Source organism: Panthera pardus, unplaced genomic scaffold (genome assembly GCF_024362965.1).
Source record: "Panthera pardus isolate Hobbes unplaced genomic scaffold, ASM2436296v1 HiC_scaffold_23, whole genome shotgun sequence".
NCBI classification, from domain to species: domain Eukaryota; kingdom Metazoa; phylum Chordata; class Mammalia; order Carnivora; family Felidae; genus Panthera; species Panthera pardus.
This window is the reverse complement of record NW_026526799.1, coordinates 5,695,892-5,719,278: the sequence shown is the minus strand read 5'-3', so window position 1 is coordinate 5,719,278 and position 23,387 is coordinate 5,695,892. Positions and strand designations below refer to the sequence as shown.

The window sequence follows — 23,387 nt, the reverse complement described above, 5'->3', positions numbered from 1 at the left end:
AGGAGAAGGGGTGGAGCCAAGGAGAAGCAGCCAGGAGGAAGGAAGAGAAGGGGAAGGAAGAGAAGAGGGAGGGGTGAGGATTCAGGCTTTCCTTCCTCTCCATGACCCGGTCCCGGGCTGCAGCCCGCTCCGGCATTGTTTCCTGCGGAAACCCTGGGGGCCCACGGAGACCTCACGTTTCTCCCCAGCCCCTTGGCGGCAGCCCCCGTCCGTGGGTCAGGCATCCAGCAGGTGCTCAAAGCTTACTTGGGAAAATGAGAAATGTGGCCAACTTTGCTCAGGGAACTTTTCCCTTGCCTTCTCCCCACTTCTCCGGAGAAGCTGAGGGCAGAGCAGGTCTTGGGAGCACGCCCAGGCGCCCCATGAATAATTGACCCTTCCTGGCGGCTCTGCCCGGCTCAGTCCGAGGACTCCAGACCGGCCCAGCGTCGGAGTCGAGAAGCGGCTCCGAGTGGCGGGCGTTCGGGAGGTTGGAAGCCGAAGGTCCGGCCTGCCCGGGGAGCGGGGTCTGGCGGGGGGAGGGGGGGGAGACGGGGGGGGGGGGGCAGGCGGTGGCAAAGCCCGCGGCCCCGCGGGGAGGCGCCTGGGGCCCGACCCCCCGCGCCGCGAACGGCCACGCCTCGGCGCCCCCCAGCCTCGCTCCCGGGGTGGGGACGGGGGGCGCGGCCCAGGCCCCGGGATCGGAGAGCCCTCGGGGGCGGAGGCGCGGGGGGGGGGGGCGGCGATCCCAGCGCCTCCTCCGAGCCCCTTCCCACCCCGGCCCCGGCGCTCGCAGCCCGCGCCGCTCCCTCGAGTCTGGCCGTCCAGGGCTCTGCAAACAGCTGTTTAAAGGCTCTTTTACAGTTCAGTGCTCTGCGGGGATGTTTGTTCCAAGCCCATCTGCCTACTTTAAAAATATATAAGTAAAGAACACACCCAGCCTTCCACCCCTGGCTGGGGAGGGGCGGACTCGGCGGCCCCCGCCCGCACTTCGGAAGGAGCCGGCACCCAGCCGCCGCCGCCGCCGCCGCGGCCCCCGCCCCCGCCGACCCTCCTCTCGGGAGGACGCCCCGGGCTTCCCAGGGGGGAGGGGGCGCGCAGCCCCCGGGCCCCCTTTGTGCGGGGCAGGGCCGGGCCCCCCATTTCCATGCGAGGTTCAGACGCTCCCCCTCTCCCCCGCTTCAGTTAATCTTTGTTCCCCTTTTCTGCTGAGAGGAGAAAAAAAAAAGAGAGAGAGAGAGAAAGAAAAGGAGGAAAAAAGGCGTGACTTGATTTTCAAACGAAACTCCCACAGCAAACAAAACCCTTTTAGAGAAATAAGAAAGGAGGAAGAAGGAAGAAAAGAGGGAAGAAAAAAAAAGGAGAAAGAAAACCCTCCAGGCTTTCAATTTGAGTGGGAGAGTTGAACCGAAAGAAAGAGAAAGAAAGGAAGAAAAATCCTCTCTGCGGTAGAAAGAGAAAAGAAAACTTGGGCTGACAGGAGGGGGGTGCTGGAGGGGGGGGGGTGGAAGGAAGTGAGAAAACAAAAGAGAGATAAAAGGGCTGCTTTTCTGTCTCTCTTCCTCTGCGAGCTGGGTTAGGAGGAGCTGTTTTGCATCCCTTCACGTCAGCCCTGCCTCATTCCCTTCTTCCAGGGAGGGAGAGAGAGCGAGCGAGCGAGAGAGCGAGCAGGAGGGAGAGAGAGCGAGAGAGGAGAGGGAGAGAGGAGGGGGGGAGAGAGAGGGAGAGAGAGAGAGAGAGAGAGGGAGAGAAAGAGAGGAGCCGGAGGGAGGGCGGCAGGAGCAGGCGGCGGGCGCGCGTGGAGGCGGGCGGCGGGCGCGCAGCAGCAGCCCGGGCGGTGGGCAGCCAGGAGCCCCCGGCCCGGCCCCGGCCCCGGCCCCGGCCCGCCGAGGGCCCCCAGCGCAGGAGCCGCGCCCGGACCAGGGTGAGTGTCCCGCGCGGCCCCCCGGCCCCCGGCCCCGCAGCCCCGGGCGGCGCGCCGGCGGGGGCGCGGGGGGCGCGGGGGTGGGTCGAGGCGGCGGCGGCCGACCCGCCCCCCGCCTCTCCCCGGGGACGGCCGCGCGCAGGCCCGCGCCGCGCTGCAAACATGTCGTCTTTTCCTTTCACTTCCACATTCCCTCATGCCGGGGAGCTGGAGGGAGAGAGGGAGAGCCGGGGAAAGAGGGAGAGATGGCGTCTGGGGGGGGGGGAGGGGGAAGGGAGGGAGGGAGCGGGCGAAAGAGGGCGAGAGCGAGGAGAGCGCGCGAATGAGAGAGAGAGAGAGGGAGAGAGAGAAGCAGAAATGAAAGGAAAGCGCCGCGGTGGCGGCGGCGGCGGCGGCGGAGCGGGAGGCCGGGGAGGCGGCGGCGGCGGCGGCGGCGGCTCCCGGGCCCGCACGTGGGTGTCCCGGCGCCCCGCGCGCTCCCCCCGCACCCGGCCCGGGACTCAAAGTTTCACCCCCTCGCCGCGCCGCCGCCCCGCCCCTGCGGCTGCCCACAAACTTTATTCTCCGGTGTGGGGGGGGGGGGTTGGGGGGACGGTTACGGCGCGTCCCCGCCGTCCCGGGAGGGGGGGTGGTGGTGGCGGGGGAGGGCCGAGCGGACTGAGGTGGGGGGGCTGGGGGTGCCCCCCGAGGGCAGCCGGCGGCCGCACGTCGTGCGCTGCGGGACCCCCGCCTGGCCGGCGTCGGGGCGCCCCGGGCCGGGGACCTGTTGAAGGTGCTCGCCGGCTGGCGGGGTCCCCACGGCCTGTCCCTAGCCTCCCTAGTCTCAGTTCCCCTTCCTCGTTGCCCACTCGCCGTCTCCTCGCGGTCATTTTCCTAATTGGACGGAGCTGTGGGGTGTGATCGCCGGCGTCAGACGCGGGGGGGGGGGGGGGGCCGAGGCTGCCGGGTGGGCGCGGGGACCCGGGTACCGACGGGGCAGCCCCTGCAGGCGCGCAGATCCCACAGACCCGGCCCTAGTGCCACCGCCCCCCTAACTGCGGACTTGCTAACTAGTGCGTATCGGGTTTTTTTTTCCAACTTGCCTTTTAAGATGACTTTTATGGTCGCAGCAACTGCTTCCCTCCAGTCTGAGCTGTAGTTTGGGAAGATTTAAGAGGCCAGGGCGGTGCTTGCGTGGGTTTTAACTAACCCGAAACGGTCCTTAATGTATCTGTCTCTCAGCTCTGCGTTGGTTGGGGCGAAGGCAGAGCCGTAGCCTGGGTGCGTTTTCACTGGGACACTGCGAGGTGCCCGTCCTTCTCCGTCGGAGCGGTCCAGTGAGTGGCCATCCTGGTGGCCCACCTTCGGGCTGCCGGGCCGAGCGCCTAACTGCCAAGGGCACTCTGAACGCCTTTATTTCTGGGCAAAATGGAAACTCCTAGCCGGTGTCGACCTGGAGGGGACGGTAGCCGGGTCCCGTGGGTGTCTGGGAGAGTCACAAAAATTCCCCCACAGGTGTGCGAAGCAGGACTTTGCACCCTTGGGGGTCACCCAGCCAACTTTGAAGCTACTCTTTGAGTCCTGCCTTTGTACACGTGTAAGCAAAACCAGTCAAAGTTCATTTCTGCCAAGTAGAGGGCCCCTGGGCCTGCATCCCTGGTGTGCTCTTATCAGGGGCCTTTAAAAGACCTGCCGGGTCTTGTGGGAGAAGGGAAGAAAACCACCCCTAATTGCCATCAGACATTAGAACATATATTTTTAGTGTTTGCGATCAAGCCATGGGCCTGTCTGGTTTTGATTTTTGAGACCGAGCATGACTGTATGTTTCTTGTTTGTTTTAAGTGAATATTGTTTTCTAGAGCTTTCTTGGTGGTTTTGTCAACCGGCCCATGGGCCACATGTCACCACCCTGTGCCAAGCACCTGTTTGAGCCCTAACTGGTCACCTATAGTTCCAGCTGCATTAGTGCTCCAGAAACCTGCAGGACCTGGCTTCCTCACATGAGGGCAGTGGGAGAGAGCAGCTCTCTTTTGAGTAGGGGGGTGTTGGACATTTGGGTCACATTTTCTTTCCTCCAGGCTCGCCTGGAGGGAGACGCAGTGAGTTGAAGTGAGAACAGATCCTCACTCTTCTCTGGGCAGATTCCTAGGTGAGTCCTTGTCCTGGGGTGTGCGGCCAGCAGGCCGTTTGTTCTGTACTTGGGTCACCTCCATCCCGACCAGGCATTTCCTACCGGGGAGACTTATTTTAGGCTCGCTGTCTAGAGACCAGGAGACAGACAAGGTCTGGGATGGTTTTCGAGTGGACAGAAGGGAGACTAATGGGACCACCAGAGGTTTTGCACGACTTCTATTTTAGGTTTGCCTTGCGGCCCGGAGGTATTTCCATCTGAGTTTGCTCAAGTTTGAAGGTAGAAGAGAGGAAGTAAACAAAGGAGGAATCAAGTGTATCCCGCAGGATGCTCCCCACAGGCTCCTCATTGGGCTTGCTCCCCCACCAGGTCCCAGGGCAGGGGCTCATGTTGCTGACCGAAGGAATCTCTGCATCTGCTGAGTCTCGTGTTAATGATGGTTGGTCTCAACCCTCAGACTTCAAAGCCCGAAGACACCGTAGAGATGGCCTGAAAGAAACTGAGGCATGAGAAAAGCTCCATGCCTGGGGCTGTGCTCTAAGTGGCAATGCCAGTACCTGAACCAGAACCTTCAGAGTCCATTTCCGGTGCTTTTAAACACAGGGCCTTGGCCTCTGTTCTCGCTGGGGATCCCGAATCAGGCTCTGTCCAGAGAGTGTGGCTCCGAGACCATGAAACCGTGGGCGTATGCTCCCTGCATGAGACGGGTAAACAGGGCACTTTATTGCCCGGCTCTGTTACACACATACTATTCCAGAGGCTTTGACGGGCCACTGTGACTACTAGGGGACCCCAGGAACAAAGTGTGCCAGTTCAGTGAGGCAAGCGGTTTCGTTCTCGGGATGTTCCCAAGTCACACTCGGCACTTTCTGATCCGGAATGCTTCCTTCGTGCCCTGTTCTTGTGTGTGATTTATTTAGGATTGGTCTGCGGAGAAGAACGGGGGTGTAAGGAAGAGCCAGAGACCTGAACCGGTGTCTCTTCGTGGGTTAGCTCTCCTACTGGAATGTCGGCTCGTGAGGGTAGGAGGTCTGTGTTCGTGGCTAAGCCCCTGTGCTCAGAACAGGGCCTGGCACGTGGTGGGCCCTCGATAATCCTTGGTGAATAAGTGGACCGGGCATTAGGAAAAAGACCTCCCTCCCAGTAGGAACCCACGAGTGACACACAGAGGTGGGGACAGGGAGGTGATTGATGGGACCTGCAGAGTTTTGCAGTGAGTCATGGCTTCAAACAAGCTCCAGACAGGTAAGGCAGGAGCAGCTGGGAAGAGTCGATCCTGCATAGGTGGAGCCACTGGGTGGAGACTGTGCAGAACAATAGAGACATCTTGAACTGGACTGGATCGCGGGAGAATAATAATAATCAGGGTATCTTGGGCCGGGCTTGTCCACATGCTTTGTGTATATCGTGTCCCTTAGTCCTTGCAGGTGCCGGTACTAAATCGTTATTCCCGTTTGGCAGATGGGGAAACTAGAGCCCAGAGGAGTTGAATAACTTGCCCAGGGGCACAGAGCTGATACCTGAACCCAGGCTGACTGACTTCAGGTTTTGCCTCCCTGCAGTGAACAATGAGGTCGGGGATCCCTGCCCACACCAAGGAGCTGAGCATTCAGAGCTTTGGGGTTCCTCGAAAGGATGGCAGCAGAAACACTGAAAAAGAAATCGTTGGTCTGCGGTGGAGCGAGGCCGGTCAGGGAGCCTGCCCTCTGCTTCCCTTTGCCGGGACCCGCACGGCGCTCGAAGACCATTCACCCAACGCACACCCGAAGGGATGCTTCTTTGGGAGGCCTCCCTGTCCCCCGAGCAGAGTGGCTAGCACCAGGTCGGGACTATTTCGCACTTGATAAAGATTTAGGAGACTTTTTCTTTTCTTAAGCATGCTTTTCGACTTCAATTTTGGCTGGCATGTATTTGAAACTGGCGGGGATTTTAAAGCTACAAGTGTGGCTGTTGGCCTTGAGGGCTCCAGAAAGTGTTTCCCACACGTGTAAACCCTCCCTTCCTGATCCAGGATGCTGGCCCAGGCTCTTCCAGACCACAACAGCTACCCTTTCATTGACGGTGTGATTTACCAGCCTCTGTGCTGGACCCGACCTCATGGAGCTTGTAGTCTCCCTGGGAGACAGACACTGAACTAATAATTACACAAATACTCTTTAATTACAGTTGTTATAAACGCTTCAAAGGGAAAAGTACAGAGGCCATGGGAGCTGATAATCAGGGAGGATGAGGGAAGGGAGGCTTTCCTGAAGAAAGGGCATTTAAACAGCCACAGGAAAAAGGTGGGTGAAGAGGCCTTAGCCAGGGTGGGATAGTCCGTTAACCTTGATGTAAACCCCGGGCCCTGCACCCGCAGCACCAGCATCGTCTGCCCAGCCCGCCCAGGAGCTTGTTAGCAAAATGCATAATCTCTGGCCCTCAGCAGACCTGCTGAATCTGCATTCTAACACGACTCACCTGCGTGGTAAAGTCTGCGAAATGCCAAAGGAATCAAAGTTCTGAACGGGGGGGGGGGGGGGGGGGATTCTCGGCTTGGCTGTGAATGAGTTGGATGACCACGGGAGAGTCACTTCTCTGGTTAATGAGGGAATTAGATCATCTCGCAAAGTTCCTTCTGGCTTCTGTCATCTCTGGCTTTTGCTGGTGTGTGCTGTTTCCAAGCTTATTAAGAGTGAGGGCCTGGGCGTCCACAGCATCCACCTCTGCGGTGCCTCTGGTGGCCGCCCCCTCCCCCCCCCCCCCCCCCAGCAGGCGCTAGTCCGTGTGGTGGTCTGACTTCCCATAAATGCTGCAGAGCGGCCAGACCGGCAGAGCTTTGGGGAAGGATCAGAATAATTCGCAAAGAGCGTGTGGGGCTTTGTTGCACGCAGAGAGATTGTCTTAAGGTGACCCAGGGAGGATTTGGCCTGAATCGAGAGAAAAACTGTTCAAGGGTCAGAAGGGCTTTGGGGAAGAAAGGTACACCATTTCTGCCAAAAGCGGAACCTAAAACGAGGGAGTTGCTCAATAGTTCCTTGCTTGTGAACATAATACTTTAAGAATGGCCACGGAGCGTTGTGCCTGAGATCCTCACATCAGTGTGGAGAGGACCAGAGGGCCAAGGCCCGTGGTGCTTGAGCCTTGCAGTCTGGGGAGGGTGGGGGAGGGAGGGCTTCGGTTGTGCACGTGCAGCTGTGCAGAGTGTTGTGTGGACGTGTGCGTGCTTTGCTGGGGAGAACATCCAGAGCTTTTGCCGGCCTCAAAGGGACCTGCGACTTCCCCGAACTAGGGGCAAATGCCTTTCTTAGCTCATTGCACCCAACTCTCTTCCAACACAGCACTTACTATGGACCAGGCACCATCCTAAACACTTTCCGTACATCCGCTCATTTAGGATGAATAGCTTTCTGGAGGTCACGTGTCAGAACCAGGCCTGGCACTGGACGGTTGGGCCCCAGAGTCCCGGCTCACAAAGCCTAACTTCCTAGCAGGGCAGGTGGGACTAGGGGAGAGCACTTTTAGGAGAATGGAAATTGAGATGACAAAGGTCCCTATGTTACAAGCAAGTGTCTCCCAGGGGCGCCTGGGTGGCTCAGTCAGTTGAGCGCCTGTGACTCTTGGTTTCAACTCCGGTCATGATCTCGAGGTTCATGAGTTCAAGCCCCGCGTCGGGCTCTGCGCTGGCAGCGTGGAGCCTGCTTGGGATTCTCTCTCTCTCCCTCGCTCTCTGCCCCTCCCCCACTCTCTGTCTCCCTCAAGATAAATTAAAAACAAAAAACCAGGTGTCTCCCAATTGCTCGTGCATAAGACAGAAAAGTTTTTCCCCACGTTGCCAGGCTAGCCCACGAGAGTCTGTGTCACTACTGGTCCTAAGTCATTTTGTTTGCTTAGAAAAAAGAATTAGGAAACAAGACAGCCGCAGCACTGCAAGCTAAATGAAAGATTCTGGATTCGGCCAGAAGATGCTTGAAGAAGTGCACTGTTGAATAAGGGGCGGGGTGGTAGCAGGAGATTGGGACAGATTTTGAAAGGGGGATTAAAGGATATTAGAAGCCAAAGCAGGGCCAAAAATGTATGTCGGATCGGCAGCTTCCAAAGGTAAAATGGACTGGTTCTCATTACTTACTAATTAATGCGTGTAGCTCACAGACCTGACCCTTCCCCCATCCCTAATGCCTTACCCCCAAGTACAGAGGCCTTGTGTTTTCTCTTTAATTCATTTCTGTGCTGTTTGAATTTTTATCAGTGTGTATGATCTTTATAATTCATATACTTATAAATGGAGTGAAGGACTGTTAGAAGTGGGTTGACCTCTAGGGGGGTTTTAATTCTGTCTTCTATAACCGTCATCCTAAAGGCGTCTGTGATATTAAATATATATGCTCTATTGTGTGTATATTTTGGGAATACTGAGAGAGGTGTTGGAAGCGGGAGGATTTTCAGTAAAGTCAGAAGCTGAGACCAGGGAATCACAATGTAGCCCGACCACCTTCCCTTTCTTCGTTCCATTCCCTCAGTGTGTAATAAATAGGGAATCAAGGTCAGGTAGGAAGGATCGCCACAGAAAGCGGGAATGTCCACCCTCCAGATTGACAGGGGAAACTATCACTTCTGTAACGACTCTTGGTTCAGTGTGGTTTGTCTTCTGGTCATGCCCGAATGCCATCTATGACCCCATCCCATTCCCAGTGGGGCAGCCATGGAAGAACGGGGTTCCAGATGGGGAGGCTATCCTGCAGGTGTTCGGTAAGAAACAATAGCCGAACTTCAGTGGTTGTTTTACGCACCACATCAGAATGTCCTCAGAAGGACCACATCCAAGCCGGCCTCTTGAAAAGCATCAGGTTCCCTTTGGAAGCTGGTGGTGCTGGTAGGTCAGCCCCACCCTGCGATGTTTGATCGTGGGGCCCCCGAGTTTACATGCCTCCTCTCCCATCAGGCCTCCGTTCACTAGCCACAGACCACAAGTTCGCTGCGGACTTGCTATTACCGGGAAGCAGGTCACCTCTGAAATTCTGAACTCTTCCCATCTCCCCACCGCACTTCCCTCCTTGAACACCCCTGCGCCAAGCTGGGAAACCTATGCCTACCCACCGGGGCAACATGTCTAGCATCAACCCCATCCCTAGGTCCCCTGTGTCCTGCCCTGGCTACCCCCGTAGGCCTGAGCACCCCACATCCTCCCATGCCCTAATTCCTTGCCTACAGATACAGACACACCTGTCTCCCTCCTCTCTGGCCCTGCTTCTCCCCAACCCACTTCCCGTGTCACTCCACCCAAAACTTCACAGAGAAGAGTTCACCCTTTCTGTCCCTGCTTCCTCTCCCTCTCTCCTCTCCAGCTCCAAAACAGCAGAGTATTTCAACCCCCACTCCTACCTGCTCTTGCAGAGGCCCCTGACCCACCCCCTGAGCATGCCTGGCAGTCCCTTTTGTGGCCTCTGCTTACTTGACTTCTCCATGGCAAATACTGGCTCGTCACTCTGGGCCCTCCTCTTACGACTTACTGTTTTCTGCCATTCCCTCCTCTCCTGCCAACACTTTGGTGCCTCGGCCATGGTTCTCTGCTACTTTTTCCCCTTCTGTGCTTATGGTTTCAGTCTGCAAGGCCAGGACTCTTGTCCTGTATCTATCTCTGTCTTCATGTCTCCTATACACAGTTCAGAGCTGGGTTTACATTGGTTATAGTTTTGGATACATGTGGATTTCTTTGTACTATCTTATTTTGTGCTTTCTGTTTCTTCTTTTTCGGATTCTTTGTTCATTCTTTAATTAAAAAAAAAAAAAAAAAAGATTTTATTTCTAAGCAATCTCTACACCCAACAGGGGGCTCGAACCCGCAGCCCCAGGATCAAGAGTCGCGCGTTCCACCAACTGACTTAGCCAGCCGGGCTGTTCATTCTTTTAAGTTGATTAAAAGATTTTTTTTTGGGGGCGCCTGGGTGGTGCAGTCGGTTAAGCGTCCGACTTCAGCCAGGTCACGATCTCGCGGTCCGTGAGTTCGAGCCCCGCGTCAGGCTCTGGGCTGATGGCTCGGAGCCTGGAGCCTGTTTCCGATTCTGTGTCTCCCTCTCTCTCTGCCCCTCCCCCGTTCATGCTCTGTCTCTCTCTGTCCCAAAAATAAATAAAAAACGTTGAAAAAAAAAAAAAGATTTTTTTTTTCCCTTTCTTTCCTTCACTGTTTTTTTCTTTACTGCTTTGCAGCTTACACACTCTGTTTCTATTCTTTTGATCCTTGCAGACTGCAGAAGATTTAAAGTTAGTTGGTGTCTATCTCTTCTCAAATAATGCAAGGACCTTGGGAATGCTTTCTGTAAAGTCACTGTTGTGACACATACAGTCGTCGCCCAGTGGTTTAGCTGCATCGTGTTTCTCTCTTCAGTTCCACAAACCGGGCATTTATTTTTAATGTTCTATACAGTTAGCCTTTGCTTTCATTTTCCGCATATTTTCCATTTTGCTTACTTAACGTTTCTCCTTGCATCTCAGACCTACTTTCTGATATCACAACATATGGTGAAGATCTTCTCATCGTAAACTTCTCGTTCCTGTTTGGCTAACGTTTTATGTCATCCTTACTGTTACTGTTTTAGTGGGTATAAAACATTAGCTTGCCAGTTATCTTCCCTAAGTGTTTAAAGATAGTTTTCCATTGTCTTCTGGCCATTGTTGATGTTGAGAAGTTGGTAGCACAATTATTGTTCCTCGTAGGTAATCTCGTCTCCCTGGTTGGTGGTGGTGGTGGTGGTGGTTTACATGTGTGTGGGTATGCGCTCATTTGTATGTTTTGCAGTTCAATATTATTTACTTAGGAGTGGATTAGATTTTATTTGGCTAAGCATTCGTTGGGTTTTCTGAAACCAAAGATTGGTGACTTTTATCAGTGCTAGAGGCTTTTCAGCCATTAGCTCTTGGAATATTGTCTCTCCATCATTATCTCTCTCTGGCCTCTCTTTTGGGAACTCCAGTTAGATGTGTTTTGATCTTATTTCTATATGTCTCTTAACTTTTTCATTTGCAATCTTTTGGGTTTTTGGTAGTGTTTTCTGGGGAATATCTTACTTGTCTTCCAGCTTCTTAATTCTCTCTTTAGTTATCTCTAATCTTCTGGACTAAACGTCCACCCACAGAGGTATTTTTAGTATCAGGATTAACTCACAAATTGTAATATATTTGATGTGTTTCCATTGCAATTATTATTTTTGATGCTCATGATTTGAGGTTTTTTTTTTTTTTAAGTTTCTTTCTTTATTTTGAGAGAGAGAGAGAGACCGTACGCACATGTAGAAGGGACAGAGAGAGGGAGAGAGAGAGAGAATCCCAAGCAGGCTCCGCACCATCAGCATGGAGCCCGACGTGGGGCTCAGACTCATGAACCGTGAGATCATGGCCTGAGCCAAAGTCAGACGCATGACCGACCGAGCCACCCAGGTGCCCCTTGGCTTTGGGTTTTTAACCTGGATGATTATATTTTTTTATTGCCGTGTTTCTATTCTATCCTTTTCTAATATGCCTGGTGATTTGTGTTTTTTAAATAATCTCTTACTCCTTAGTTGTGTTTTTAATTCTCCATTTTATTGATCGCATTAAACATACTTATTTTGTATTCTGTATCCAGTAATTCCAATACCAAAGTGTTTGCAGGTATAGTTAGTTCTGTTGTGTGCTGCCTCTGCTGGTTCCTACTCTTGAGGGCTTGCTTCCGTATGTGTCTCGTGATTTTTGATTGCAAGTTTATGTTTGTTAGAATTCTATCTGTGAGAATTCTTCAAGGTATGGGATGAAAGTACATTCTTCCACAGAGGGTATGCTGCCTTCTACCAGACACCTTAAGGCCCTCCAGATGGGTCCATTTATTTATAATTCTTAGCGTGTAGTTTTGAGGGCCTGCCAATGACCACAGGTCCTCAGAGGAACTTTTTTTGAAAGTCCACCCACAGCTAACGCTAAGCCTGATTACTTCCTTCCTGACTGTATACCACCAGACACCCCACTTTGTCTCATCGTTCCCCTATTGCCAAATACTTTCACTTCACGTTTGGGCAAGTCCTGGTCACGCCAGGCCCAATTAAAAACTGTGAATCTTCTGAGCCTTCCCCATGCCGTCCCTTGCAAAACTGACCTGTTCTTCCACATCCATTGGCCACTGTTCCCTTACCGCTCAGTCTAGAGGTGTGTGTGTTTAGTCCCCATGCTGGACTCTGAGCTTCTTGAAAACTCGGAGCTGTTATTTATTTCTGGAGCCCCAGTGCCTAGTTCCCTGTTGGTCGTAGTAGTGGCTTAGTAGATCCCTATTGATTGAGCAGAATTTACGGCAAAATCAATTCTTCTCCTCTTCTTGGGTAGTAATTAAAGAAAAAAAATCCAGGCGCTCACCCACCCTGTAATCTTGGACAAGTCTAGTTCACCCTTTTGGATCTCAGCGTCCATACCTATGAAATGAAAGGATGCTTCTAAGGTCTCTACTTGTTCTAAGATGCCGAAATTCACCACCGCTTGTATGGTTATCAGTCACGGTAATACGGACCAGCCCTTGGCTCACAAACGGAACGAAGGCATGTGAGGACCATGGAGAGAGAAAGAGCATGATGTGAGGCAACTGGGCAGGATTTGGAAGAGAAAAAAGGCAAGGGACTTAGAGGTCAATTACAGGTAAATTAATATGACATAAAGATGGCATTTTAAAATTTGTGACTTGGGACAGCAACTTGATGGCCTTCTAAAAAAACGAGCACATTATAACACAGTATATTTCAGATGGCCTAGAGACGGTAAATATAAAAAATGAATTCAGGAAAATACTGTGACTTAAAACCCAGAAGTCATAAAGGAAAAGATTAATATACTTGTATGCAAGTGAAAAATTTCTGTGTGGCTAACATCATCATAAACGGAGTCAAAAGAGTCTGCTAGTTCTCAAAACTAGGGGACCGTTTTTGCAACGTAGGTCGTAGATATGAACTGGTTTCCTTAATATCTAAAGAACTCCTACAAATCATGAAGAAAAAGACCATCAACTCAATTTTTTAATGTTTTGTTTATTTGTTTATTATATTTTATTTCTTTTTTTTAAGTAGCTCTACACCCAATGTCGGGCTCAAAATCACGACCCCAAGATCAAGCAATGCATGATCAGGTGAGCCAGCCAGGAGCCCCGAACTCAATTTTTAAACTAAGCTAAGAACATGGGCAGTTCACAGAGAAGGAAATACAAACGGCACTTAACCATCCCACTACTAATTAGAGAAATGGAAGTCTACTATGGAGAAGTGACACTGGGAACAGTTGTTCTGATAATTGTTGATAGAGCACACAGTATACCGAGAGGATTTTTATTAAAAAGTCTCTGTTGTATAGAGACGATATTTATTAAAATCCAAAGTGCATGAGGTGCACCTGGGTGGCTCGGTCGGTTATGTGTCTGACATCGGCTCGGGTCACGATCTCCTAGTTTGCAAGTTCTTTGCTGTCGGCGCATAGCCTACTTCGGATCCTCAGTTTCCCTGTCTCTCTCTGCCCCTCCCCTCTCACGCACGCACACTCTCTCAAAAACAAATGTATTTGTAAAGAAAGAAAGAAGTTTGGGAGGAAAGAAAGAAGGGAGGGGAGAAGAATCTCACCTTTGCTCTGCATTTTCACTTAGGCTGTTTTAGTTATTACTCCCCTCAGCAACCCCCAGTGAGGTTACCATTTTTATAGACCGAGAAACCGAAGGCTGGAAGTCCGAAATGACTTGCCCAAGTTCATGGACTGAGCCTTGGAAACTGGCCTTGAGTCCAGTTCTCGCTCCAGAACCGTTGGGCCCCTGTCTGTAGATCAGCTTCTTGTTTGGGGGTTTTTTTTTCTGGTTTTCGTCCTTTATTTCGAGCTGCCATCTCATTGGTCAAAGCCCAGTGACCCGCACACCGTGGCCTGAGGCCCACCCCTCCCGAGGGAGTGGATGTGCACTTCTGTCCCACCTCCCCCAGCTGGCTCGCTGGCTGACAAATGCCTATGGGGCAAAGCTCAGGCAGTAGGTGGTGGAGCCAGCCCAGAACCCAGCCAGCCACATCAGACACAACGAGGAGGATTAGGGATGGGCTTTGCAGTCCTACCTTTGAAGTTCCCAGCTTTTATCAGAGTGTCTGAACCTTAACATTATTTCAAGGGAGCTTTTATTACTGTCTGTGGACTGGCCTCAGGTAGGTACCAGCTGCTGCCAGGTGCCGAGGGAACACTTCCTGGTGCCTTAAGCTGGTGCCTTCGCTTTGTTATATGGCAGAGAAGTTTTTCGGGCTAAAGGCACTGGGTACTTAGAAGATTCTGGAAGAAAAAAAAATGTCTGTTTCAACTTTTCTATCTAGAGGTGCGATGGGATGGCATCCCTTTAATTAAAGGGAAGGAAAAGTGCTTGCTCGCTTTATTCTCTTTTTTTTTTTTTTTTTGTCTCACAGAAACACCTCCTCTGCTGTTTTCAAAGTAGAGTATTGACTGCTTCCTTTTTGTCAAGGAGAGATGCTGTAGGAGAACAAAGCTAAAGGTGTTGGCCGTATATAATACGAGGCTGTAATTTATAGGTACGGCTTCACCCGGGGGAAGAATTTGATGTCTTTAAGAGATACAAAAATCATCCAGCACCACCTGTCCTGGGGTGTGGTGTCATATTTATTTGCAGAGTTGGAGTCGTCATTTCTTAAGGAAAAAGCAGGGCTCATGGGGGTAAGAAGTCTTCAGGATCCCGGGGTCTGAGCCGACCTTCCAACTCCCTGTCACTGTGCTACTTGGCATCTTTACGAGGGATGCATCCTAATGACCCACCCTGTCCGTTTTTGTTTGTCTGGCTGGTGGACGTGGAAGTGCCCTGAACGTCACAGAGCTGTCCCCATGTGAAGTTCGTACCCAGCTGTTTGCTGAACGCGTGAACAGATAGGAGGCGCCCGGTAAACGTTCCTCAGATGGACACATTTTGACATTGGAGGTAGACTTTAAAGCTTTCGATCATCAAGAGGACTCGAGAAACGTAGACGTCTGCCATTATGCTTCCGTGGATTTTCCCGACTCTTGAATAATTAAGTGTGTCCCATGGAATTTTTCCTTCCTTGCGCTGTAGGTCATCTCTCTTTAGACAAAGGCCAACTTCTGTAAATGGTACACTCTGTGCTCTTACTAACTCTCCCCAGCCATCCCGTCCATTATCTGCCTGTGTTCTAGCTCATTCTCCAGAAAAACTTCCATGTAACATCAGCCAAGTTCTTTTGCTTTGGTTACAAAGGCTTGTGAGAATTTCTCTTCCAAACCCCTGTTTTAGAGCTTTTGTACCTGGGTGGTCAAAATTCATTTCCTAGCACCAGGTAGATTAACAAATCTCGGCTCAGGAACTGGCCTCTCTCTCTCTCTCTCCTTTTTGAATATACTGTCTCAAGAGATGGCTACTGCCCTGTCCTCCGTGAAGGACAAAAGTAACGTTTGTTTTGCCTTTTCGCACCTTGGCCCCTCGGCTTGCTGTCCTCTTCCTCCCCTGGTGACAATTATTCGAAGGAGCTAGACAGGAAAGTGGACTTCTGGCTATTCTGGGGGAGTTGGCTCTTTGCTTATGACTCACACCCTCCCTGTACTCATTCAGGCCTCCTGGAGATTTTCATTCCCCTTCACTGGAAACTACCCCTTGTTGAAAATATTCTTAGGTGGTTTTAAGATGTCTCCATTCAGGGTTTGGGGTTTTTTATTATTATTTGTTTGTTTGTTTTTTCAATTCCACTCCAGGTTTGAATGTCCAAGGAATGAGAGGTCTCTTGACTCCTGGATCTCTTCCTTTTGTTTTTTTAAGAAAATCGATTTTATTGATTTTTTTTTTCTTGTTACAAAGAGATTGATGATTTTTTGCAGAAAATTTAGGAAATATAAACAAGCAAAAAGAAGAGAGCAAAAACCATCTATAATTATTAATATTTTAGTATGTTATATACCCTTCCAGCATATATTTTTTAATTCAAATGAGATCATACCGTGTGTACCTTCATGTTGCTTTTTTTTCTTTCTTTCCTTTTTTTTTTTTTTTTTGCTTTTCCTTTTTTTGGGGGGTCCTGTTTTCTTTATTCACTCTGCCAATTTCTTTTTTTTAATTATTAAAGCATATACATTTTTTTTTTTTTTAATTTACATCCCAGTTAGCATATAGTGCAACAATGATTTCAGGAGTAGATTCCTTAGTGCCCCTTCCCCATTTAGCCCATCCCCCCTCCCACACCCCCTCCAGTAATGCTCTGTTTGTTCTCCGTATTTATGAGTCTCTTCTGTTTTGTCCCCCTCCCTGTTTTTATATTATTTTTGTTTCTCCTCCCTTATGTTCATCTGTTTTGTCCCTTAAAGTCCTCATATGAGTGAAGTCATATGATTTTTGTCTTTCTCTGACTAATTTCACTTAGCATTATTCCCTCCAGTTCCGTCCATGTAGTTGCCAATGGCAAGATTTCATTCTTTTTGATCGCCAACTAATACTCCATTGTGTATATATATATATATACCACATCTTCTTTAGCCATTCGTCCCTCGATGGACATTTGGGCTCTTTCCATACTTTGGCTATTGTCGATAGTGTTGCTATAAACATGGGGGGTACGTGTGTCCCTTCGAAACAGCACACCTGTATCCCGTGGATAAATACCTAGTAGTGCCATTGCTGGGTCGTAGGGTAGTTCCATTTGTAGTTTTTGGAGGAACCTCCATACTGTTTTCCAGAGTGGCTGCACCAGCTGGCATTCCCATTTTTTGCTTTTCCTTAACAATATGTGATTAAAATTTTCATTGAGTTAAACCCCTTCCTTCAAGTCACATTATTTTTTTATTTTAATTTTCGGTTCCGGCACAGTTAACATACGGTGTTGTGTTAGCTTCAGGTATGCAATATAGTGATTCCACGTTTGGATGCATTGCAGAGCGCCCCTCCCCTCCAGCTCACTTTAAAGGGCTATATTCTGAGCAGAGGGACCATAATACATATAAGCAGACTCCTCCATTTACATTCTTTCCCCTTTTTCTCTCTTCTAAGGAATGCTGCAGCAAACATCCTTGGGCAGTTTCGCCCACGGCCTTGATTATTCCTTGGGACTTGTTTCTAGAAGGGAATCCCTGGGCCGAGGACCCATTCTAAAGGCTCTTGATTTAGAAGGTAAAATTGCCCTCCAGAAAGACCGTATGCAGATTTTACTCCTTTGGGGTGAAGACTTAAGTCATTCTCTTTTAAAACCTGGCTGTGCATTTTTCCGACATCCCTTTCCAAATGTTGAGCCCCTGTTTGTTAAGAGTAAGTGGCCAGGGAAAGACCTGAGCCGAGCTGAGAAAGAGAACCTCCCATCCTCGAGGGCTGAAGCCTTTCTTAAGAGTCTCTGACTGCAGGCATCTGGGCAGGTGGGAAGCCCCAAGATGCCCATCCTTAGCATGCCCGGGACAGTGCTGGCTTTGAGGGCTCCGGAGTCTCTTGGGGAAATTTCTCGAAGCCTTTCTTCTAAGAGGATGCTCATAAAACAAACATCCTACCCTAACGCCAGAGACCAAGGCTGCTCGTCCTGACCTGGGTTGGGGTTTGGGGTTGCGGGTGGGGGGGATTTCCTATCCAGGCCCCAGAGTCTGTCCCGGAGGGCGTGCATCTGCCCAGACCTTCAGCCCTGGCAGCCTGACTCCTCCACCATGGCAGGGGGTGGGGGGTGGAGGGGGGAGACACCGCAGGGAGGTTTGATGGAATTACTGAGGAAGTAGCATTTGCTTAGGCTAAATCGGGCTTTCCTGTTCCAGCTCCACACTCTTCCCCCTTTTCGGCTCTCTTCCTCCTCCGTGTCAGCATGTTCTTTATGGTAGTTTTAGTTGGTGTGGCCGCTGAGGACCTTCCCGACTTCTTAGCTTTCCTCTTCGCCGCTGGTGACACCCAGGCTGGTGCCCACCTCCTGGATCCGGCACATGCAGGCTGACCACTACTCTTTCCCTGCACCTGCTCTGCTGTGGCTCCCAGCCGCCCTCCACCCTCCAGTCCCATCCGAGGCCCGATCCCAGCCTGCCCTCCTTTCCCAGGCCTGGCAGGAAGGCCACCGGGGCTCCTGGAGGCCCAGGCTGCGCCCCCCGCCCCACCCAGAGACACAGCATACCAGCTGCTGCCCGTCGGGTTACAAAAAAACAAAAACACGAAACTCACCCCCTTGAGAGGAGGGACGGACGTTTCCGTCTCTATGAACCTGTTCTGGAAATGAGAGGCGCTGGTTGGGAGAGGGAGGCCGGAGGTTTCCCTGGGGTGGGCTTTGTTTAAAATTTAATATGCTCTTCCTTTCTCTCTCGACCCATCAGCGATGGCTTCTAGGTCCTTTGTCATTTTAGCCCCGTTATCTGTCTGGTGGATGAGATCTCTTATCTGCCCGGTCCTGCCTCTCTTCCCTGAATGGCCCATTGCCATCCCCCACTCTCCGACTTGTGACACATGGTTAGATCCCATCCTGCTACCTCACATTCCATGAAACTTGTCACTTTGCTTCTTAGCCGATTAAGATCCGGGGAAGACGGGGGTCTGCTTTTAATGATGTTGGATTCACCCAAGGCGCAAGGAGTGGGCAACTTTGGTGTCCTGTTAGAGGGGGTGTGGCAGCCCACCCTTAGCAGGTGGAGGGTGCTGGGTCCCAGGGTGGGGGTCTCCGTTCTGGGTGGCCTCAGAGAGTCCTAGGTTTGCTCCCGTGCGTGGTCCAGCTTCTGCCCTGACACCTTCTCGGCCTAAGGGAACACAGAAACACAGAGCTGCTCTTTTTCCCACAGGCTCCCCACCAAAGTGGGCCCAGAGGCAAAGGGGAGGACGTTACTTCAACCCACAGGACTCAGGATCACAGGAAGCATGACTCACCATCTCCTAGCCCCAGTGAGGCACAGCCTCCATGACCAAGCCTTGGTTTCATGGCCTGTGAAATGGGTTTATGAGCCTACTTTTTTTTTTTATAGCTGTGCTCTGTGCTGTGTAACACATGGTTATCGTTACTACCTGGGTACCAAAGGGCTGTGAAGTCCAGGGAGAGAGGCCTGCGCCACCCTGGGTTCTCTTTTCTCTTGCAAATCTCCTCATTCGTTTCTTTATTCCTTCATCAGATCCGCAAACATTTACCAAGCACCTACCATGGGCTAAACTCTGTGATCTAAAGGGGAACGACAGGGTTTTTGTCCCCGGCAAGCCCTCGGCCAGAAGGAATATTAGAGAAGTAGACATGAGAACAGGAAGTGAGGAACGTGGTGGGGGCGGGGGTGTGTGCAACGACTGCCTGGTGGAGGTGGTATTTAGCAGGGTCCCAGCAGACCAGGAGCAGGAGGAAGATCATTCCACTGGGTAACATGCAAAGGCAGAAAGAACAGGCACGTTTGAAGACTCGGGCGGGGCGGGGTGGGCGGGGGGGGGGGGGGGGGGCGGTGCGGTGTTGGTGTGGCTGGAAGGTAGGATGTGCAGGTGGGATGTTGGAAGATGGGGCTGGGGGTGTAGGTCGGGGCCGATCTGGGAATGTGTCCAAAGGCTTGGACTTAATCCAGAGGCCAGGCAGAGCCCCCGGTGGGTTCTGAGCAAAAAAAACAACATGACAGATCGCTGGCATAAACCAGGGGGACTTGGGGCTTGTGTTGTTGTTAAAACTCCATGTGGGGAAATCCCCTTGGAAATGTTGATCTGAGAGTTGAGAAACCCCTCAGAGGAATAAGTATGGCACTTTTGCCTGAATTCCTTCTCATTTCACCTAAAATTTCAGCTTTGTGCCAATTGTTTACAGATCATTTACAAAAGTACATTCTCTATGCTTCGTTGTTTCTCTTAAAACTCACCAAGAAAACAAAGAGTAAAAAATTAAAAAGAAAAAAAAAAAACCCTCATCAAGAAATAACCCCAAGTAAAATTTTTCCACCAGGGTGTGTTCCTAATACATATTTATAGTTACCAAGTTGATTTGAGAATGTAGGAAGATCTTTTGAAATGTTGCCTGAGTGCATGAGATCTTCAGGCTCGGGTTCCCAGAATCTGGCAAAAGAAAGAAAAAGAAAACCAATGTTTGTTGAGCACCTGCTCTGGGCCAGGCATGGGGCTAGACTCTTTGAATTCAATTACCCTGCAAGAAACAGCATTCCAGACCCATTTCAGAGGCAAGGAAACAGGTTCACAAAGGTGGCCACTTTCCCAAGGGCTCGCACCTGTAAGGGCTGGTAAGGGGATTTGAACCCACGGTGTGACTGAGTCCAGAGTCCACAGTCCATCCATTTGAACCACCCTGCCACCCAGCCCCTAGGGCATAACAGACCAGTAAAGCAGGAGATGTAGAGGCTGGGCCAGATGAGCCACTGGAGAGCCTTTTGACTTCTAGATAAAAATTAGACCAAGGGGCGCCTGGGTGGGTTAGTCAGTTGAGCATCCAACTCTTAAGTTTAGCTCAGGTCACAATCTCACGGTTCGTGGGATCGAGCCCCGCGTCATGCTCTGTGCTGACAGTGCAGAGCCTGCTTGGGATTCTCTCTCTCTCTCTCTCTCTCTCTCTCTCTCTCTCTCTCTCTGTCGCTCTCTCTCTCTGTCGCTCTCTCTCTCTGCCCCTCCTCCACGCGTGCCCTTTCTCTCTCAAGATAATAAATAAATGTAAAAAGCAAACAAACAAACAGGAAACCACGAGCTCACTCCCTTTCTCTCTCTGTAAGTCCTTCTGCTGGCTGATGTGGCAAGAACACAGCTTTCCTGGAGAGCACTCTTCCAGAAGGCCGTGGCCGCAAGTCCTTGGCTGCACTCTGACTTGGGTGTTTCAGCCTGCCGTGTAGATGCTGCATGGAGCAGAGGGCAGGAAGTTGGTGCCTGGGTGGAGTCAGTTTTGAACGTAGACCTGTTTGAAGGTCACTGCCCAGAACCTCCAGGGTGGCGGGCAGAACTGCCTGGACAGAGGAAGAAACAGAGGCGGTGACAGTGGGACGGGGTTTTGGAGAAAGGATGTTCTTGGCTCTTTTTCCTGGTGGCATCATGGGACCCTCGTCCACACCCCTTACCTGAGCCAAAGCCAGGCAGCGAGCGTTCCCCAGAGACGACACTGCTGGGAGCAGGGCACACCCGCGTCTCTCTGCCCGCGTCCATCTTTGCTTGGCCACCTTAATCCATTCCCGGTGGGGAAGGGCACCTCCCTCAGGATTCTCTTCCCCGGCTTTCTAAGTGTCTCCTCCCTGTGACACAGGTGACCCCAGACTACCCACCAGACTGGGCAGCAGCTCGTTGGAAGCCAGGCGAGACATCTGAAGGTCCTCCCGGTCCCCCTTCCTCCCCAGCACGCTTTTCTCCCTCCTCCCTGCCGCTGTCTTCCAGGGCAGAGGGTTCAAGTCAGCGGGATTGGAGGGCAGGGAAACAGGAGAAAGACCCCAGTGTGAGGCGACTCCAGGTAATGAACGAGAGAGGGGAGTCAGCCCGGGTGGCTGGCTGGGCTGGGGTGCTTGTGCAGTGCGCTCACTGGCCCACGGTTATCGAAGGGTGGCTCTCCCAGGAACTCCTGAACTCCCTCTCCCCTCCCTGCTTCCTTGTCAGGGTGGGCAGTCACGGAGCAGGCTTCTGGATCTCTCCGGATCTTTCGGTCTCCAGAGCCGCTGGTATTGGGGTGACCCGCGGAGCCGGTGGGATAGTCGAGGGGGAGGTCGGCCACCTTTTCCAGTTCCAAGGACTCAAATAGGAGTGGGGCGGGGGAGGGGTTTGGCCAGAGTTGCTCCGAATTCAGCTCTGGGAGTCGACAGGGGGGCTGAAAACGCATTTTGGGGGGTGGGGGGCGGGGTGGGAGTGGGCTTTTGAGATCATGTTGAGGTACTTGGATTTTGCTGTTTTTTCCTTCGAGGGATGGCTCCACCATCACAGTAATGAGGGGCGCCCATATGCGAGTGGGGGCCACAAAGGATGAGGGTGGCCCTCCTGGGTGCCCCCTGGGAATGAATGTCCTCTTCCAGAGGGGACCTCCAGCACCAGAGTGACTGGGTCCCTCACAAGGGCCACCGTTTTCAGGTGTTACTGCTGTTCGGGGTCCAAATCCAGTCATTCTTCTGGTTCTTCACGGTGACCTCCTTCACTCTGGCCGGGGGGAGCTTTGCAAAATCAGTTTCAGCCACAGAGCATTTCTGTCCCCAAACCTTAGGCAAATAAGCGTTCAAAGAAATCTTATTAAAATAGTAATTCTTACACTTACATAGAAACCTTTAAAAATAGAGACAAGTGGAGGCGTCTGGATGGTTCAGTTGGTTAAGCATCTGGCTCCTGATTTCAGCTCAGGTCATGATCTCACGGTTGTGGGATCAAGCCCCGTGTCTCTTGGTTTCGGCTCGGGTCATGATCTCCAGGTTCGTGGGATCGAGCCCCACGTCAGGCTCTGTGCTGACAGTGTGGAGCCTGCTTGGGATTCTCTCTCCTCTCTTTCTGCCCCTCCCTCATGCTCTCTCTCTCTCTCTCCCTCTCTCTCAAAATAAATAAGCTTTTAAAAGAAATACAGGAAAGTGTAAAGAGTAAAAATTGCCCCTAATCTCCTCAAGTAGACTTTTACCAACACCGTTGAGTACCTTTATGTATTTCCTCACAGCCTTTTTCAGCGCACATATGTAAATATACTGTATTTTAAACATGGTTACAAACACATTGAACTTCATATCCTCTTTCTTTTTCATTTGACATAACATTATGGCAAGCAAGAACTTTTAAAACGCACTTGGGCTTTGCAAGCGAGCATATGCTTTGCAGACATTTCTGTCAGCCACCAGGAACCAACTGTAAGAACTCACGTTCCACCCAAAACAGAAATTGTGCCAGTTGGGGAGTCCTTTGATCACCAGGCAGTAAACGTAGCCAAAATAATTGTGCATTTAAACGGACTAAAACTAAAAAGCCAACCGCTTGAAAACAATTTAAAACCCTCTCCTCAACTGCTATTTGGTCGAGGAAGAAATAAAGAATATAGCGACAAATATTTAGAAAGCACCGAAAACCAGAATGCCACATAACCAAACCTCTGGGAGGCAGCTGCAGCTAGTCTCATAGACCTAAATGCTTTTATTATTAAGAAGGGAAACAGAAAAAGGGAATAAGCCAAGCATTAGCCTGAGATCTTAGAGAAAAAAAAAAAAAAAAATGAATAAAAAACAGCCCCTAAGGAAAACGGGGAGAAACGGAGAATAAAGCCAGAAATAAATGAATTAGAAAACAGAAACACAGTGAAATTAGCAAATATATCCAAGAGCTGATTCTGTTTTTAAACAAACAATAAAGTAGACTAACCTCTGGCAAATCGACTTGAGAAATGAAAGAAAGAAAAGAAAAAAATAGGAGGAATAAGAAAGGGAACGTTGCAATAGAGAGTTAAAAATATGGATATGTATATATAAGCACAATTGCCTTAAGTTTGAAAATCG

General features: G+C 51.0%; 1 protein-coding gene across 3 annotated transcripts in view; it reads left to right on the top strand.

The window, feature by feature from the left end:
- The first annotated feature begins 82 nt into the window (after positions 1–82).
- The window catches only part of ZNF710 (zinc finger protein 710), a 69,568-nt gene continuing 46,263 nt past the window's right edge, over positions 83–23,387 (top strand). Inside the window, exon 1 of one of the 3 annotated variants that reach the window (XM_019460265.2) lies at positions 83–231. The gene's annotated coding sequence lies outside the window, so the exon portion shown is untranslated. Of the gene's footprint in view, positions 484–723; positions 1,904–23,387 lie in introns of those variants that run through there. The other 2 variants (XM_019460264.2, XM_019460263.2) reach the window with 2 other exon arrangements.